This window comes from Rhinopithecus roxellana, chromosome 5 (assembly GCF_007565055.1).
Source record: "Rhinopithecus roxellana isolate Shanxi Qingling chromosome 5, ASM756505v1, whole genome shotgun sequence".
Lineage (NCBI taxonomy): Eukaryota > Metazoa > Chordata > Mammalia > Primates > Cercopithecidae > Rhinopithecus > Rhinopithecus roxellana.
This window is the reverse complement of record NC_044553.1, coordinates 112,426,862-112,447,233: the sequence shown is the minus strand read 5'-3', so window position 1 is coordinate 112,447,233 and position 20,372 is coordinate 112,426,862. Positions and strand designations below refer to the sequence as shown.

The 20,372-nt window shown below is 51.7% G+C and overlaps 2 pseudogenes; both read left to right on the top strand.

Moving 5' to 3' along the window:
• LOC115897580 overlaps positions 1–14,163 on the top strand; it is a 41,960-nt pseudogene extending 27,797 nt beyond the window's left edge.
• Positions 14,164–15,002: 839 nt separating this feature from the next.
• LOC104663669 lies at positions 15,003–19,829 on the top strand (annotated as a pseudogene).
• Positions 19,830–20,372: the final 543 nt, after the last annotated feature.

Below are 20,372 nucleotides of genomic sequence, written 5' to 3'. Positions count from 1 at the left end.
CCTCCTTCCTCTGCTTTCCAAGTCTAGAGTGTCCACAATTTGGTTCACCGAGATGCAAATGTAATTCAAACGTACTTTATTCGTTACAAGTTTAAAATATGAGAAGGAGCACTTTTGAAAGATGAGTTACTATAAAGCAAGCTTGTCCAACCTGAGGCCCACTGGCCGCCTGTGGCCCAGGGCAGCTTTGAATGTGGCCCAACACAAATTTGTAAACTGTCTTAAAACATTATGAGGTTTTTTTGTGGCAAATTTTTAAAAACCCATCAGCTATCCTTAGTGTTAGTGTATTTTATATGTAGCCCAAGACAATTCTTCTTTCAGTGTGGCCCAAGGAAGCCACAACACTGGTCACCCCTGCTGTAAAGTTTAAAATACAACAAAGCCTGACGTCTTAACCTTTAGTCAGATATTTTTAATAGGGTAATTTAAAAAAATTGGAAGTATGTTTTGAATTGCGTTAACCTATCTTCACCTTACTATCTGCCAGCTTGTTTCTGTCCTCCCATTAATGAATTAATTCCTTTAGCAAGTACTTAGCAAGTATCTGCCATGTTCATCTCTTATGTGCTAGACACAGAGTTTGGCCCTGGAGACTTAACAAGATACAAGAATATGGTTTCTATCTTAGTGAGCCTATGGCCTAGCATAGAGGATAGGAGGTAAAGGTGCTATTGTCACAAAATTGCCTTCACCTCCCCACCTTGCAAGGCCCTCTGTACTAGCACACTTACCAGTGACTTCTTGTGTTAGGGCAGCTCATAGTCACCCTGCCTCCCACTGGATGGTGAAGCCTTGGGAGGCAAGAAGCGATCATGTCTTATCCATCTTGACCCCCCACAACCATCCCAGGGCAACTACGATAACCGTATTTGGGGTTATGACTTCAAAATCATTACCATGAAATGCCACGTAAGTGAGAAACAGTGCAACACAAATGATTACAAATCAAAGCAGTATGGGAGACTGGTATTCAAATCTTGGCTTTGCCACTTAGTGGTATGTGACCCTGGTCATTTTTGGTGTTTCTAAGTCTCAGCTTTGCTAATTTTTAAAATGAAGGCTAGTAATTCCTAGCCTAAGGGTTTATGTGAGAGGTAAATAACTATTAAATGATATATATTGAAAATGCTTTGAATTTCCGGCAACACTTGTAAAAACCTATAGAGATTAGTAACATGGGCTTCTACCCTAGAACTAAGTGGCTAGTGGATGGTAAACAAGGTGGTACTGAAGGGTTTCAGCCTCTATGATAGGAGGTTTCTCAGAGTATAAGTTTTTCACTAAAAAAGGAGTGACAACATTTACCTGGATAGAGGCCTTCAAAAGTAGAAGTAATGTTTGAATTTACTGTTAAATGAATGTTAACTTTTCAGCTGGTCATGGAGTCAAGGGAGAGAGAATGGGGTAAGGGCGAGGATGGCATGGCCTCCATGCAGAAAGCACAGTGTGTGAGAGCCAGGTGGGCTTTTTGGCTTGTAAGTAGTCAGGTGGTGCTGGCCAGGTGGCATACAGTGAGAGGTAAGGCTGGAGAGGAGGCAGGGGCAGTAAGTGCAAGGCCCCCAGTGACCTGCTAGAGTTGATGAAGGGGAGCCACAGAAGGGTTTAGGCTTCAAAGGGATGTGACAAAATACTCCTGCCTTTGGTGGTTGCTAATGGTGAGATGCAGGCAGGGAGAGCAGATAGGAGTTGACTGCCATTGTCTAGGAGAGAAATGATATGGCCTGAAGCAAGATAAAAGCAGCATTGATGGTGAGAAAAAGGCAGGTGTGAGAGCTATTAAGAAAGTTGATGAGATGTCTGCACACCCATGTTCATCTCAGCATGTTCACAACAGGCAAACTATGGAATCAGCCTAAATGTCCATTGAGAAACGAATGGATACACACACACGCGCATGCGCGCACACACACACACCACACACATACACATATACATACACACAGTGGAATACTATTCAGCTACAAAAAGAAGGAAGACCTGTCATTTGCAACAACATGGATGGGCCTGGAGGATACGATGCTAAATGAAATACGCCAGGTACAGAAAAACAAATACGATATCACTTATACGTGGAATCTAGAAAAAACGTCAAACTCAGAAGCAAAGAGTGGAATGGTGGTTATCAGAACCTGGGGGTGGGGTGGGAACAGGGAGATACTAGTTAAAGGGTATAAAGTTTTAGTTAGACAAGAGGAATATGTTCTGCAGATCTATTGCATAGCATAGTGACTATAGTTAATAATAATGTATTGCATACTTGAAAATTGCCAGGAGAGTAGATCTTAAATATTTTTGTCACAAAAATGTGGTAAGAAGTGAGGAGATGTTAATTAGCTTAATTTAATCATTCCACAATGTACACATATGTCAAAACATCACATTTTGCACCATAAATTTCTACAATGGAAAGAAAGACTTCACTGGACTCAGTAGCTGGATCTAACGTAGGGATGGAGGGAGAGGATGCTATTTAGAGTGATACAGTAGTTACTCTTGTTTCCCACCCCAAGCCCTTTGTGGCGCCATCCTCCAAAATGTCGTGAGTGCTGGCTACTTACAATGCATTGCCATACCTTTTTTTGGATAATTTGCCGGGCCTCATGAGAACTCCCTTGCTAGAAATGCCTGGGAGGTTAGGTACCTCTACCAAGGCAGCACATGACCAACAATGACTGACCAATATGGGTATCCAAAAGCCTGGTCCCCTGCCTCAGTGTGAGACAGTTGTACCATTTGTGTCCCTGAGTTCCCTCTGGGGTTAGGCAGGGATTTGGCTTCTTCCACAGCGTTTTCTCAATGAATCACTTGTTTCCCATCTCAGGCTTAAGTAACTGGATGGACACCGGTGTCCTTCAAGATGGGGAATGGGGGAGGAGAAGGCCCACTTGTGTCAAGTTTATGACTGGAACTGAAGTACAGCATGAGTATTTCCCCTCACAGAATGTGTTCACTAGACTAATGGAGCCTGGAGGAAGAAACTGTTATCTGTAGTATGTTTATACTTGCAATTAGTTCTCTGATCAACTGCAAATGGACAGTTTTATCTTTGACACTTTGAGAAGATGGAGCATGCCTGAGTCAGCGTCCAGCCTCTGTGGTGTCAGTGCCTGAGTAGTATTGGCCTCATACAGGCTTCTAGTCAAGTCCTGCCTTTTGCTCTCTGCCAGCTGTGTGACACTGGGTTACGTTACTTAGCCTCCCTGAGCCTTATGTTCCTGATCCCCCAAATAGAGAAACAATAGCATTTAACTCAGGTGATAATTGTGATAATTAAATCAGATAAAGCATGTTTGTGTTAGAATGCAGGCTGGAACTCCATAAGTGCAAAAAAAATAAGTAATTCCTACAGTGAATAACACAATGCTTTGACAATGATGCCCGTTTGTGATTGTAAATGTCCCAGGCTTAGATTTACCTCATCGAAGTCAGCAATGATCTCATTCAGCAAGCGCAGGCATTCCACTCCCTGGTTATTATTCATTTCAGTCTGAGAGTAAAAGTCCGCAAATCCTGGGATGGAGGCAAACATCACCCCAACAGCATCATAGGATTGAGAATACAGCTCCTGGACAGAGACACACAGAGGGCACCAGAATTGGTCATCAGAGGTTGGTTCTGCAATGATGCTTCCTGTGCACACATGTGTGTACACAGGGGCACAGGCACCCACCCACAGAGAGAGAGAAAATGAGGCTTGGATATTGTTATGTCAACACTGTGTGTTTTAGTCCACGTGGGCTGCTATAACAAAATACCTCAGACCGAGCGGCTTATAAACAACAGAAATTTATTTCTCACAGTTCTGGAGGCTGAGAAGTCCAAGATCAAGGTACTGGCAGATTTGATGTCTGGTGAGCACTCACTTTCCGGTTCAGAGATGGTGATTTCTCACTGTGTCCTCAAGTGGTGGAAGAAGCAAGGCAAGTCTTTGGGGCCTTTTAAAATAAGGGCACTAATCCCATCCGTGAGGGTTTTCACCTTCATGATCTAATCACCTCCCAAAGTTCCCACCTCCTAATACCATCACCTTGTGAGTTAGGGTTTCAACATACGGATTCTGGAGGATCATGAATATTCAGTCCATTGCACCACAACCACAGCATCATCACCATATGGAAAGTGATGACTGAAAATTCATGGTCTCCAGCCTCAGCTGGGCCCTGAGTTCTGACTGCAAGTTCATTCATTCTTGGTCAGCTTCCTTTTCTTTTCTCCTCAATGGCTGGTCCAAACCCTCAGATCTCCACTTAACGCTCTACTCTGTTTCTCTCAGTGGATGATCTTACCTTTCTACTTCATTGAGAACATGGTGGTGGCTCTTGGTGGTGACTTACCTCTGTTCCAATCCTCAGACTTGTCTGTTATTCATTTTCTTCTCTTTCACTTCAACTCCAGGTGATGATGTGTCTGTCTTTCCTTCTCTTGCTGAAGGTCAGTACTTCTAACTGATCATTTTATAACTTCTTCAGCAACTTACTTTTTCAGTGATCCTTTTCTTTCTCATTTTTTTTTCTCCTGGCCTCCTCTCCCTGCTCCTCCTCATCCTCTAAGAGTCTCTTCTGAGAAAAAGAACAAAGTGGCCTGGATCCTGCAGACACTTGTGGCTATCAACCAGTTTCTCTCCTCCTTGTTTCCAAACTTCTCAAACTAGTTACCTTTACTGCCTATTCCCATGCTCTTAATGCAGCTGGAATGAAATGAACTAAGAACAGTCTAGCCCGGCCGGGCGCGGTGGCTCAAGCCTGTAATCCCAGCACTTTGGGAGGCCGAGGCGGGCGGATCACGAGGTCAGGAGATCGAGACCATCCTGGCTAACACGGTGAAACCCCGTCTCTACTAAAAAAATACAAAAAACTAGCCGGGCGAGGTGGCGGGCGCCTGTAGTCCCAGCTACTCGGGAGGCTGAGGCAGGAGAATGGCGCAAACCCGGGAGGCGGAGCTTGCAGTGAGCTGAGATCCGGCCACTGCACTCCAGCCTGGGTGACAGAGCGAGACTCCTTCTCAAAAAAAAAAAAAAAAAAAAAAAAAAAAAGAACAGTCTAGCCTGCCAGTCAAAGTGGAAAAATCAATGTAGACATGTAATTTTACATCCTACTGGATACCTGCAGATTGGTGTTTTTGTTGACCTCCCCCAAGATCTTGATTCTCTTGACTTTTTATGCTTTAGTGATGTCCTTTGCTTTTCTCATGCCTGGCCCCTTTGAGAATGCCCCCCGCCTTTTTTTGCTTCTCTTCCGCCTTACATGTTGATGATTGCTATGGTTCTGTCCTTGGCCAACTGAATTGTTCAATTTTACAGACTTGCCTGGTCCATCTCTTTCAGTCCCAGCCTTTTCAATACCCATGTGCTGACGGTTTCTAAATTCCTATGTCAAGGTCAGTTATCCTTCTTGGGCTTCAAGCTTCCATGTCTCATCCTTGGTTGCCCTCGCCCTCTTCCAATCACAAATTCCATAAACCTAGTGCATCTTCTCTCCAACTAAGCCTGTGTCTGCTGCATTGCTCTCTAATTCACTTGGTGGCACCAGCATTGCCAAATCATCAAAATGAGACACGCTTAGAATCATCCTGACTCCTTCCCCATTGTATCCATCTTCAATAAATCACCAAGTTCTGCTGGGTTTGATTTTGTCTTCTAAACATGTTTTCTCCTACCACTGTGTGTTTTTAAAAATCAGGCTCTTCCCATTTTCCTTCTTGATCACTAAAATGAGAGCCTCCTACTGGGTTTCCTGACTCCAGTCTTGTTCCATTCAAAGGCATCCTTCACACAGCAGCCAGAGTGATCTATTAAAGATACACTATTGACCATGCCTCTCCCTATCTTAAATCCCTCCAATGCCTCACTATTGCCCCCAGGATAAAGCTCACACACTGAAGCATGACATATATGCATGCCCCTGCCTCCACCTATCACTTCAGCTTTATTGTCTGCAACTCCGCAGTTGGATATGTGCTCCAGAACATGGAAGCATTTGTACTTCTGTGTGCATGTGGTGTGTGATGCTGTAGGTGCTGTCTGCATCCTCTTACCCAGGGTTCAAGTGACAGCCCTTGTGTTTCTTCGCCACTAGATGGTGTTTTTCTCTGGCCACTAGAGGGCACTCTGCCCATGTGAAACGCAGACTTGGGCGGTGCCAGGAAATTAACACCCCAGGGAAGCAGCACTTGACCAATGCCAATGGGAACTGCTAGAGAGTCCCGGCTCCCTCGCCCCTTGGGCCTGATAATTTTGAGGCATGCTCTCACACCATTTCCCTGAATTTCCCAGTGGGATTAAGCTCCAGTCGCGCTGCATCATTTATCGGTTGCCTTCCTTCTCATTTTCCAATCTGCTTGTGTTTACTGGGACCACCGCTGAATAAATTACTTGCATTCAAATCCTTGTCTCAAGGTTTGCTTCTGGAAGAACCCAAACAAAGACACAAACCCTGTTCATTTCACACTCAGATGCTTTTATTCCTGCCGTCTGTCCCTGGGTGAGAAATGTTCTTCCTTCCCTGCAGTTAGCTTCCTTTACCAGGTTAGCTCTTGTTTTCTGCCTCCACTAACCATTTAGAGACTACGACTTCCATAAGTCACAGAGGGGGTTTAGAGGCTGCACTTGCTGCTTTGCAGTGACCTCAACAATTCTACAGTATAACTCTTGCCACCTGCATTACTGTCTTAACATCCATTTCTTCCTTTACGTGTGGATTCCATGAGGGGAAAAACCACATGCCATTCATCTTCTTGCACTCCGATTATGTATCATGTGATTCGTAGTTTTTAGATGCCCACAATATAATGCACACCCTAGACAGTCTGGTCCAAGGTAAATACTCAAAACTGTTGGTTGATTAATGACTTCCTGACCTTCGTAGGAAACATGAAACCTTACAAATTGCTTTCTGAGACAGTCCCTTCACTGAACTCACTCCAGTCCACCGCCTTGAGTGTGCCATCTGTTTCTTGCTATTTTGGGCTTCAAGAAGATAAAAACACTGTGAAAACTGGGGAGGGATTGATGAATATAGAACAGCTATTATTGGTTTATTGTTATCTTCCCCTGGTTGGTTGAAGGTATAGGTTTGGACTTAGTAGATGATTTTGAGCATGTGCGTGCACTCCGTTGCACACCCGCATATGTCAGTAGGAAGACTGATGTCCTGTCTGCCTGGGGAACTATATTCCGGTCCTTCACCTGCTCAGGCAACTCCAAGTCCTGCGTTGCTTATACCAAGTTATGCCACCTCTCAGCATGGGAGAAACTATGTCTGAGACTTGCAAATCTTATTAGTATCCTTCCATGTCATTCAGGTCTCTGATCAAATGTCACCTCCTTAGAGAGAACTTCCATGACCCCTGCTCTTTTCTGAATGTGTCCCCCAAATTCATATGTTGAAACTTCACTGCCAGTGGGATAGTATTAAGAAATGAGGCCTTTAGGAGGTGACTCAGTGATGAGGGTGGAGCTCTCATGAATAGCATTAAGGCCCTTGTTATAGGGTATGAGGGAGTGGATCCCTTCTTTCCCACTCTTCCACCATGTGGGGACACAGCGTTTAAAGTGTCATCATGGAAGCAGATAAAAGGACCCACACCAGACATGAAACCTGCTGGCACCTTGATCTTGGACTTTCCATGCTCCAGACCTGGGAGGAAATACGTTTCTGTTCTTTAAAAATTGCCCAGTATCAAGTATTTGGTTATAACAGCACAAACAAACTAAGATACCAGTGTAAATACCCTTTCAACACTCTATTCCATCATTCAGCTATTTCTATCCTCATCAAATTCATCACTCTCTGGCACTATGTTATATATTTATTTATTTGCTTCACTGTCTGTCTTCCCACAAAAATACATGTTTCACAGCAGCAAGGGCTTTGTCGTTTTGTTCACTGTTTTAACCCTGGTGTTTAGAACAGCATCTGGCACATGGTTGGCCTTCAATAAATACTTGAGGAAGGAATGGGTGAATGAAGGGATAGGGGGTGGGGTTGTGACTGGGAAGGAGTAGAAAAAATAGCAATGACTTACATATATCAAAAACAATAGCCAACAACCAGTGTGCATTTAAAATATGTCAAGCACCATGTAAGTGCTTTAGGCATGATAATGCATGTAAATGTTGTAATGAGTCAGATGAAGATGCAGAGTATGGTTATGATCCCTTTGTAGCACAACAAGGGGCACGAGGAAAACAAGGTCCAGAAAGGTTTATTATCATTTGCCCTTGGTCATAAAGGTAGTGAAAGGAGGAGCCACAACTAAACTCCCAGCACTGGGGTTTTGAATCCACCCACGCATGGCCTTTCTATACTGAAGCTGCCTTGCACTGGGCTGCATTGGGGACTTAATGTGTTATCCAATTTAGCTCTGACCCCAATTCAGCAAGGTCAGTATTATTTCCTCTATTAATCAGATGAGGAAATGGACTCCAAAGAGTTGGGTAACCTGGCATAGGTCACACGCTAGTTAGTGACAGAGATGGGATTTATGCTGTGTGGAATCTCCAGCACCTGGGACAGCTGCCCTTGCTAGTGTCTTTTCAACAACTCCTCATAAAGCCATGATGAGCCAGCGGGTTTCCCGGGACTCAGAGCTAGCCTGCTTGACATTGATGAGATACCCAGGCCTGGACCTCCAGCTGGTTTTATTTGCAAGAATGTTCCTGACCAGGGGAAGTGAGTGCTATTCTAAGCCAAAAGCCCAGCAGAATAGCAGAAGCTGCCAGAATGTTTGTGTGGGTAACACCGCCTTGGACAGGAGGCTTCTGGGTGTGAGACCCTGTCCACTGCCTGTGTTTGGATGGTTTGAGTCATCCTTTGTCACAGTTCCCCTTCTCTGCATGCACTTACAGTGAGGTGGAGGGGAAAGCACTGGCTTTGGTGTTACACATACCTGGGTTTGGATTTGAGCTCACTACTCGCTAGCTTTGTGACCATGGGTAAATTTCTTTCCTTCCCTGAGCTTCAGTTTCTTCATCTAGAAAATGGGGATAATAGTTCCTACCTCCTATTACACATGGAATCAGATCCAAGCTACTTCAATGCTCTTCAAGACTTGTCTCTTTGTACTTAGGATACCTCTGCTCTGGCCTGTTCTTAAAATATTTGGGTGCTTGTAGTCCCCCCAGTCCTTCTCAGCAAATATCCTATAGTGTCTCGTCTTTATGCCTTTGTCCATTTGGGCCTGTCTGCCTGGAATTCGTTCCCTCCACCTCCTTGACTGATTAACGTCTGGGTCCTAGGAGGGCAAGAATTAGAATTGTATTACAGCTGAAGAAACTGAGGCTCAGAGAACTTAACTTTCTCCAAATCACGTGCTAGTAAATGGAAGAGCTGGGATTTGAATACATGTCCTTCTGACTTAATAGCTTGGGATTTTCCCACTAGGTCACATGGCCTTCCTTGGAACACCTCAAAAGGGGTTAGAATCCAAGGAGGGAGAGAAAAGAGAGTCTGAGCTTGCAGCAGTGATGCCAATGAAGGCTCTCAGCATACCCCTGGCTGCTGTGGCCAGGGACACACACACAAGTTACACCTAAGAAGTCATCTGGCTTTGCCAGCTGGAGGCTGTACCTTCAGTTCATTTTTGATTGTGGTCTGTGGAATCATTTTCTAAAGTGTGAGGCCCACATTGATGCAAACAAGTCAGTTGGAGGCTTTGTGCATCAAGCAACTCTTCTAGGTCAGCTGACGGTCAGCCATGAAGGCATTGCCACCCCAGGGATAGACTTGGGAGATACACTGGCATAGCAGGAAAAGGTGGTGCTTTGGGTGCTATCGTGACCCCATGAAACTCACAGATGTCCCCCATCAGATGTTCAGAAATTTGTATCACAGTTCAGGTTTGTAGCAAGAGGAGAAGCTAAAAATGCCTTTGCCTCTTATGGCAACAGAGCATGAAATTGGGAGTTCTTGCCAGCCACTACAGTCCTGCCCCTTCCCTGACACCCTTTTACATGTTGTATGATTCTGTCCTTCTCTCTTTTTCTACACACACACACACCTTTTGCCATACTCCACAGTTGGTATGGGTAGCGGCATTGTAAGGGAGAAAGGGGCATGGAAGAAATAAATCTGAGGGAGTGGATTCCCCTTGCAGCTTTCCATAACGAAAGTCAGGCATTCCCTTCACCTCTCAGGGCCTCAGTTAACTCATTAATAATATGAGGCTGATGGAACTCTTAAGGTTGTGAATAGAATGAAAGATAATTTTCATCAATTGCCTATTTCAGTATCTGGCATGGAGTAGGTGTTCAGTAAATGATATATTATCCTAATGTGAAAATTCTCTAGGCAATGTAACCATGATCGGTGTTTAATCCTAGTCCAGTGTGAACTGTTTAAATATTTATAAAATCTCAAATAATCCTGACAAGATGTCTTATACATGCGATGAATGCTGAAGCAGTCCTTTATTTTGCTCAGCAGGGGTTTGGCCTGAATGACAGCTGATGACCTGGAGTCTCAGCATGCATCTCTGGTTGGTTTCCTTCCTTTCAGGATAAAACCAGTATGTCCTTGCTCTTCTCCCACTCTCAGACCAACGAGTTCATCTTCTCGGAGCTGCTGGCCAACCTGTACTCCCGTGGGAACCAGAACAGCTGATGGAGGAGTCCGCAGAGCAGGCACGGCGGTGCAAACAGATGCTGCGCATGCACCACGTGCTGAGGGAGGCGCCCAGCATCATCGATGACATTAACACGACCACCGTCAGCACGCCCACGGGGTTCGTAGATGACTCCTAGCTACAAGTGCAGAGCGTCCCGGCCCGACGCAGGTAGCAGAGCCGGCCCCCACGACCCCAAAGCCCCAGAGCCCGGGCTGCTGGAGAAGTGCCAGACCAGGCATGTGGCGCGCCCCTTCCCCAGAGTGGCTCCCACTTGCAGCAAGAGGCGGAGCTTAGAGAGGGCGGGGCTTGCTGTGGAGCGCGGCCTGCGGGGCTGGGTGGAGCTGGGACCTTGGCGCCGCTGGCGGCGGGCTTAAGCTCTGGCGACCGCCTCAGGCAGGCAGGGAGGATCTTGCATGCATGGGCCTGGCTAGCACTGGGCTGGGGCGGGGCCTCAGGGTGGGCGGGGCCACTCATTATTCCTCTCTCTGTTCCTGGCTCCCTGTCGCCCGCAGGTCCCCCAAGTCCAGCCCCACGACGCAGAGCGGAGCCCCCGCCGTGCGCCCAGCCTGGCCCGGGTCGCGGAGCCCTGCTCCTGGGCCTCTGCCTGCTGGGTCCGCCCTGGGGGAAGCGCCCCTTGTACCCTCAAGGACGGGGGCTTCCCCTGACCCCTTCTGCCCTCCCCCAGCAGGTGCCCTCGCGCCCCGCCCGGGGTCCCCAGGTGAGTAAGGGCTGAATACGGCGGGAGAGGCCGCCGGACGGGCACGGCCGGGACGGAAATGGGGCTGGATTCTAGTGCATCGGACCTGGTTGCCAGAACCGGCCGTCTCCATTCCAGGCATTCGGACCGTGGGTGCTGGAGCCCTGAGTGGCCGAGGGCTGACGGAGCCTGCCCCCAAAGGAGTACTGAGTCCCGGAGGTGGTCGTTTTTAGGGAGGGGGCTATGGGGCTCGTCCCACCTGCCCCCTTCTTTCCAGCACTTGCATGGCGCATCCCTCCATATTCACTCTTGGCGGCCGCCCCACACGTTGCATTCCTCCTCCTTTCTTCTGTCTATGCTCCATCCTCCATTCCCTCCAACTGCTCTCCCAGCCCCTGGGGAGCCTACCTCAGGTCAGAGAGTCTGAACCCCGATCTGCCCTGGGTGTGTGGATTTCCTTCAGCTACCCTGATGTCCCCACTTTCAAGTCCTGATTCCTTTGAGCCATTCCAAGGGGTGTCCGGCCACTGGCCCACAGAAGCAGAGACCAGGCTGTGACTGTGTGACGATCAAGGTGTGTGATGTGTGTGGGGGAGCTTGCACACGAGTGTGAAAGTGTAAGAATGGCACCCAGGCCTGGGCTAGGACAGGAGCCTGGGGGCCATGGGCAGTCTGATTTTTTCCTCCACCCCCACCCGGCCCCCACCCCCGCCCCACCCTACCTGGTCTAAACCAATGTGGTAGTGGTGGCTGCAGGGGCAGGGACAGGAGTATCTGAAGCCTGCTTCACTCCCAAAGATCTAAGGAAAAGCGTTCTGCATCTTTTGGCTTGGCCTTGTTGATCCATGGCCCTCTTTCAAGGACATGCACTCTGTTTCCCAGTGTGCCCTGTTTCCACTGGTCATGTTCTCTAAGGAAGAACAATAGCATCTGTTTTTGTCTCCAAATGACTGTAGGGTAAGCGCCCATAAACCAAAATGAGGCAGGGTTTGGGGCTTGCCCTATGACACACTGATGACCAATGTAGATGGGTAGAGGCAAGCAGCATGGTATTGGGCAAGAGCACTGGACTGGGAGTCCAGAGATGCTGCTTCACCCTGGGCCTTTAGGCAAGTCCCTTTGCCTTCCAGAGCCTCAGCATCCTTTCTATCAAATGATGACTTTCTGCCTTTCTCCCGTGGTGGCTGTGGGGATCAAGGGAGACAGTGGCCATAGAGATGCTGTGTTAACTACAGATGCGGCTGTAGGAGCACTTTGCTAACTACCAACGTGAGTTCAGACTCTTCAGGGTATTTGGCACCCAGGTCTATGGTGAGGTGTGACATATGGGATGTAAGGTTTGATGCCTGCTCCGACTCCAGTCTTGCTAACATGAAAAACATTTGGCAAGTCATGAAGAGCAGGCTGGGAGAGCTTCTTCAAGGCAGCCTGGCTTCAGTGCAGTCCGGGGCATGACAGATAGAATTACGTGGCAAGGAATTCACCCAGGAGGCCTCAGGAAGAAGTGAGTCCTGTTCGTGCACTTGGGCTGATCACCGCTGGATCCAGCTGCAGGTGTCCAATGGGCAACACCAGACCACTGCACTGCTGGAGATGCAGACCTTGGAGCCCTACCTCCGTGTGGCCAAAGGCTCTGGCCTCATGGTCCCTCAAGGAGGCCAGGGCAGCATCGACATAGCCAAGCTCCACCTGGACACCAACCTTGACATCCGCAGTGGGGATGAGGTGCACTACCATGTCACAGCCGGCCGTTGCTGGGGACAGTTGCTGTGGGCCACTCAGCCAGCCACAGCCTTCTCCCACGAGGACCTGTTGGATGGGGCTGTTCTCTAAGGCCTCAATGGCAGCCTCAGCCCCCGCAGCACCCTGACCTTCTCAATGGAAGTGGGGCCAGTGCACACGGATGCCACCCTACAAGTGACCGTTGCCCTAGAGGGCCCACTGGCCCCACTGAAGCTGGTCCGGCATGAGAAGATCTGTGTCTTCCAGGGAGAGGCAGCTGAGATCAGAAGGGACCAGCTGGAGGAGGTAAGCGGGGGTGTGGGCCAGGTAGAGGGCCTCCAGCCCAGCTTCCATGCCAGGTACACATGTGACTTGGGCTGTGGCTGTGGTGGTCCCAGGTTGCATGTGTGCACGGGTCTCAGATGTGCTCCCGTATATGTTGTGCTCCCAAGAGTTTCTGAGGAGCTTGCTATACACCCATCCTCCTGGGAGTTGTGTGTGCCTCCAGAGTTCATGTCCACTCATGTCCATGGCATGGCTGAGCATGCAGATTCCTGGGCCCCACCAAGCCCTACTGAATTTATGAAGTGGAGCCCAAGAATCTGCATTGCAGTCAGTTTCCTGGGAGGGCATCACAGGTCCTGAACTTTGGGGATTGCTGGCCGTGGAGACAGGTGGCTGCTCCTCAGATCCACATGTTCCCCGTTCTTTTCTCAGAGCCCAGACCAGGACTAGGAGGGTCTGTCAAGGGCTTCTGCCCACCCAGGAACCCCACAGAGCAGCCACAGGCCCTCCAGCAGGCTCACTGACTTGCCCTGTGACCTCAGGCCAGTCCTTGCCCACTCTCGGCCTTACTCTCCTACACTGCTCATTTCGGAGACCCTTCTGGTCTGCATGTCTGGAGCTTGAGGCTGACAGCGAACTAGCAGATCTTGCATCAGGAAGGCCTCACAGGAGGCGGCAGCATTTGGGCCGGGCTCTGAAGAGCACAGGCCATCAGTAGCAGAGAATGGGGAGTGGTATTCCAGGCAGAAGGAACATTCCAGGCAAAAGCATAGAAGAATGTGAGTTTGAGGGTGGTTTAGCCTCTTGTGACTGGCCCATCAGGTGAGGGAGCCCATGTGGCCTTTGGGGCTTGAGCTCCATAGGGCTGGGCTGAAGGCGGCTGTGCCTCCAGGAGGGGTGGGGCAGGGCGCCCTCTGATGGTCCTGGTTGGTAATAGCAGGGGCTGGGGAGGCACTGCCTGCAAACCAGCCACAGGCCTGAACAGATCCTGAGCAGGGGGCGTGTGTGTGCGCGCGCGCGCGCGCGCGCGCGCGCATATGTACATGTGTGGCTGCATCAGCGTATGATGAACTTGTGTGTCTGTGTCACTGAGTCTGGGGATATGTGATTATGCACCTCCCCGGGGGAGTGCATCTCAAGCTGTGTGACTGACCCCCTGTAACCGTGTGTGGGGTGGGTACTAACATGTGACCAGCAGCCAGGGCAACCCAGTGAAACCCCATCTCTACACAAAAAATTTAAAATTAGCTGGGCATGGTGGCACGTGCCTGTGGTCACAGCTACTTGGGAGGCTTAGGTGGGAGGATCCCTTGAGCCTGGGAGGTTGGGTCTTCAGGGAACTGTGATTACGCCACTGTACTCCAGCCTGGGTGACAGAGTGAGACTGTCAAAAAACAAAAAATGTGACCAGCTGCATGCCTGGCTGCTGTGTGTGTGAACCCACGTGTGTGCTTGTGTGTCTTAATGAGCAGTGGTATCTAGGGGAATAAGTGGGGCAAGATCAAGCCTGTTCTGGCTGCTTACGGCCACAATGGTCCCCTCAGAGACTGCCTCTGTGGCCCCATGTGAGTCCTCATGACTTCTGTTAACCAGGCAGCCCAGGAGGCAGTGCCGCCGGCAGACATCATATTCTCAGTGAAGAGTCCACCAAGTGCCGGCTACCTGGTGATGGTGTCTCGTGGCGTCTTGGCAGATGAGCCACCCAGCCTGGACCCCGTGCAGAGCTTCTCCCAGGAGGCAGTGGATGCAGGCAAGGTCCTGTACCTGCACTCCCACCCTGAGGCCTGGAGCGATGCCTTCTCACTGGTTGTGCCCTTGGGCCTGGGTACTCCCCTCAAGGGCGTCCGCGTGGAGCTGGAGGGGCTGCCGGCTGCCATCTCACTGGAGGTGCAAAACTTCAGTGTCCCCAAGGGTGGCAGCCTCACCCTGGCCCCTCCACTGCTCTGCGTTGCCAGGCCCTACTTCCCTACTCTCCTGGGCCTCGGCCTGCAGGTGCTGGAGCCACCCCGGCATGAAGCCCTGCAGAAAGAGGATGGACCTGAAGCCAGGACCCTCAGCGCCTTCTCCTGGAGAGAGGTACAGCTGTGAGAGAGGCCCAGGGGCTGCAGCCCAGCTCTGGGGGCAGAATGGAGGGAGCCCCTGGGACTCCCAGTCTGGGGGTTATACACAGAGAGATGGGGAGTCACATTTCAGAAGCACCTGTGCTTTAAATACTGTATCTCCTTTCTTCCTCACAGCTCCTCTGGGAGCCAGAACTTATGGTCCCCATTTTCCACCAATGGAAGCTGAAGCCCTAAAAGAGTCAGTCTCCTCCTGCACCCAAAGGCAGGACATGAAGGTGCTGCTGGGGCCTGACTAGCCCTGGGCCTGCCCATAGGTGGAAGAGCAGCTGATCCGCTACGTGCACGACGGGAGCGAGACACTGACACAGTTTTGTCTTGATGACTGACGCCTCGGAGATGGACCGCCAGAGCCATCCTGTGGCCTTCACTGTCACGGTCCTGCCTGTCAATGACCAACCTCCCCATCTTCACTACAAACACAGGCCTGCAGGTGAGAGTATTCCTGGCACCATCCCCCATGTCTGCTTCAAGAAAGAGGCCAGCATCCCCTACTTCCCAGCACAGAGCTCCCCCTCTTTGAGCCTCAGTTTCCTCCTCTGCAAAATGGGGACGCTGCCGCATGCCTCATGGGGTTGTTGGAAGGAGAGTTGTGAGATTGTGCTGAAATGGAGCACAGGTGGGAAGTTTTGTTGCTGGACGCTTGCAAGTAAGGTAGGCAGACTTCTGAGCGGCCACAGGTGGCTCTGCTGTTCCTTCTCCTGTGGCTCAGGACCAGAACTCCCGACAGAATCACTTACAAGCCCGTAAGGGCAGGTGTCAGGGCAGGAGCCGACAAGCTTCCCACCTTCACCCCAGCAAGTGAAGGCCACGGCTTGGCTCCCCAAACTCCTGCCCCTTGTGCTACAGCAGAGCAGGGCCCCCATTTGGCAGAGGTGGAAGTTGAGGCCCAGACATGTGATGGAACCTCTCCATGGTTGCGAAAGTAGTTCTGGTGGAACAGAAAGGGCGTGGCCTCACTAAGCCCACATGGCAGGGCTTTGAATGCCGGCTTCCGGGGTGCATCCTCTGCGGACAGCGAGTCACTGAAGGTTCCACAGGAGAGCTGACTTGGGCTGTCTCTGACATGGGGCGCTGAGAGGGGCTTTGGTGGTCTAGGATGTGCCCATAGAGGGTGGCCTCATGGTGCGGAGGTCACAGAAGAGTGAGACACAGCCCCCTGGAACCACAAGCCAGGAGAGCTGTGTGTCAGTATGGCCACCAGGTGGTGCCATCCACTCGTGTTTGCTCTGGGAGCCCAGCAATGGGACCCTGCCCCCCACATTATGGCCCCTCCTGCCAAGACTCCACCTGAGGGCTCCCTGGGGCCGGGGAAGGAAGCCCAGGAATGCCAGAAGGTTCTGTTTTCCGGGCATGTGAGTCCCACTGCAGCTCTCCCCACAAGTAATTGACCCAGCAAGACTGGTACCAGGACCTCAGGAACAGGTGCCTCCTCTGCTTGCAAGGGGGAGGCCTGAAAAGGGGTCCCCTTCGCCCAACATGAGGAGGCCTGTAACTGCTCTGGAAGCACCTGGGCCCATCGCAGCGCTGATTCTGTGCTGCAGAACAGTGCCAACCATCAGCCCCCCACTCTCCGCGCCACCCACCCCTCCCTCAGCTGGAGGGAGGGCCCATTTCTAAAATCACCATTCCCACCTGTGCCCAGCCCTGGCCAGGCACACACGGAGGCTCTGAAAGGAGACCCCTGCCCCACCAGTGAGACAGATTAAGGAGCACTGTTGGTCAGCGTTGGGGATTTCTGGGGGTGAGAACTTGGTGAGGGTAAGAAGTGGGGCCTTCCTGGGTAGGGGACACAAGCTGACCTTGAGGGACACGCAGGACTAGGGCAGATGGAGAGCAAGGAGGCTGGGCCTGGAGGGTGACCTTCCCTGGGACCTTCCCTGGGGTGACAGGGAAGGTGAATGTGGGGGGACCTTTTGTGCAGGGGAACCAGAGCAGTGCCAGCCTCAAAGCCACCTGAGGGCCTGAGCAGCAGCAGGATTGGAGCTCTGGTGGCAGCCCAGGGCTGGGGAGGAAGGGGTGGGTGAGCATGGTAAGGCAGAACCTTCACAGGCCTGTGTTCCCAGATGTGGGAGGGGGCCACTGCGCCTATCCGTACAGAGGCCCTGAGGAGCATGGACAGTTACTCTGGGCCCCCGAGCATCTGGTTTACACCATTGAGCAGCCCAGCAAAGGGCGGGTAGTGCTGTGGGCAGTGCCGGGCACCAAGGTGCGCTGTTTCATGCAGGCCCAGCTGGACGGTGGGCTCGTGCTGTTCTCACACAGAGGTGGGTGCTGATGGCCAGGCCCTGGGTTCCTGCTGCCTGCAGGGGTGCCCTGAGATGGGGAGCCAGCTTGGGCCAGCCAGACCCAATGACTCTGTCCTCAGGAGCCCTGGATGGAGGCGGTCCACTTCGGCTTCTCCGATGACAAGCACACTTCCTCTGGACACTTCTTCCGAGTGACGGCCCAGAAGCAAGTGCTCCTCTCGCTGGAGGGCAGCCAGACACTGACTGTCTGCCCAGGTGGGTGTGCTGATTGTGGGCATTCCTGGGTGTGCCAGGAGCTGGGGCAGAGCTGAGGGTGGCACGCCAGGGTCACGCTGCCTCTCTGCAGACACAGGCCTGGGCCTGGATCTCAAAGGGTGATGGCCCCTTTTGCCTCTGGCAGGGTCCATCCAGCCACTCAGCAGCCAGAGCCTCAGAGCCAGCTCCAGCGCAGGCACCGGCCCCCAGCTCCTGCTCTACGGTGTGGTCCTGGGCCCCCAGCTGGGCCGGCTGTTCCATGCCCAGCAGGACAGCATGGGGGAGGACATGGTGAACTTCATTCAGGCAGAGGTAAGGGCCTCACTCTGCAGCCACCACTCAGATGCCCACAGCCTCAGGTGGCCGCTGTGCCACGGACATCATGTGGATATGGGTGCAGGTTCCAGCATCGCTGGCAGCAGACGCTCCCAGTCCTGCCATTGTCCAGGCCCTGGTGTCCTGCCCTCCAGGAGCCACCAGGCTGGTAGGGCAAGTTCATGTTCCCAGAAGGAGAAAGAAGGATGCAGGAAGTTGGGGATACAGGGCCCTAGAGCAGGGCTGGGGTCTTGGGGTGTGGCTTCCAGAAGAAAGCTACAGCCAGACCCAAGGGTCTGGAGAGGGGGCACCATGTGGGAGCACTAGTGGCACCCTAGTAGCTGGCGAGGGGCAGTGCTTGGTCCAGAGGGATGGAGTTGGAGGTGAAGCAGCTGCTGGGCCTGTGGGCAGAGGCGTGAGCCTGGGGCTCGGGTCAGGTGCCAGCCAGAGACAGTGGATCCTAGGGACAGATGAGCTGATGAAAGACAGCTGAGTCGGCCAAGATGGTGAAGCCATGGTTCATCCATCCTGGTAGCTTCAGAGACCACTAGGAAGAACTAGAGCTCTCAGCCATGGGTATCAGCAGACTGTGATAACTGTGCCATGGAGGCCAGCCCAGTCATCGCTTAAATGAACACCTCTCCCCGAAGGCAGAACATGAGTTGTTCCATAGCAGGGCAGAGTGGTGCAGACTCTTCCGTGGGCCGTCCTGGGCAGGTGGTGCACCTGATGCTCCCACCAGGAGGCTGCGTGGGCATCTGGACCCAGCACATGATCACAGTGAGTTCTGAGTAAGGAGCGGTCTTGTAAGGCGCAGAGCTGACTCTATTGCTCAGGAGTCACAGCACGCGGTACTGCCCCAAGTACCTCCAGAGGGGTCTGGCTAGCTGGTCCCCCCGCCAGCCCTTGAAAATGGCACAGCCCACCTCAGCCCCCTTTCCAAGCTCCCTTGCTTGGGCAGGGACCTCCTGAGCCTGGCACTCTCCCTCCTGAGAGGCGCAGATGGCATTCAGCAAGTGCAAAGCCGAGGTTTCTTGGGCCTCTCACATCAACACCTCCCAGTCCCAGGTTCTGTATTTCCCTGGAGCCCCACTCCTGCTATGGCCCCCTCCCCACAATGAGATATTCATCAGGCTGGTGTCTACAGCTGCTGCATACCCTCAGTTGCTGGGAGCCTTTGTCAAGAATGCCCAGGAATGGGGAGGGCACGGGACCCGGCCATCAGCAACCCTCTCGCACTCTATAGTCCCACATTACTCAGAGCTTCCCCGTGCCCCAGCAATATGAAGGACTAGATTGAATGGGCACCAGAGAGCCAGGCTGGCAGTGCCACCCAGGAAAGCGGGCAAGAGGCTACATGGGCTACCCGGCCCACTCAGGGAGGAGGGCAGGACTGGGTAGTGTCTTGACAGCAGCCCTGTCCCACAACACTGAACTGGGCAGGGAAGGGGTCAGATGTTCCCCTGACATGGGACTGGATTCCAGAGCATCGGACCTGGCTGCCAGAACCGGCCCTCTCCTTCCAAGGCACTGGGGCCATGGATGCTGGAGCCACATGTGGCTGAGGGCAGGGAGCACTGAGTCCCGGAGGTGGTCGTTTTTGGGGAGAGAGCTATGGGGCTTGTCCCACCTGCCCCCTTCTTTCCAGCACTTACATGGCACTTCCCTCTATTTTCACTTTTTTTTTTTTTTTTTTTTTTTTTTTTTTTTTTTTTTTGAGACGGAGTCTCGCTCTGTCGTCCCGGCTGGAGTGCAGTGGCCGGATCTCAGCTCACTGCAAGCTCCGCCTCCCGGATTTACCCCATTCTCCTGCCTCAGCCTCCCGAGTAGCTGGGACTACAGGCGCCCACCACCTCGCCCGGCTAGTTTTTTGTATTTTTTAGTAGAGACGGGGTTTCACCGGGTTAGCCAGGATGGTCTCGATCTCCTGACCTCATGATCCGCCCGTCTCGGCCTCCCAAAGTGCTGGGATTACAGGCTTGAGCCACCGCCCCCGGCCTATTTTCACTCTTGGCGGCCACCCCATGTGTTGCATTCCTCCTCCTTCTCGCTGTCCTCCATCCTCCATTCCCTTCAACTCCTCTCCCAGCCCCTGGGGAGCCTACCACAGGTCAGAGAGTCTGA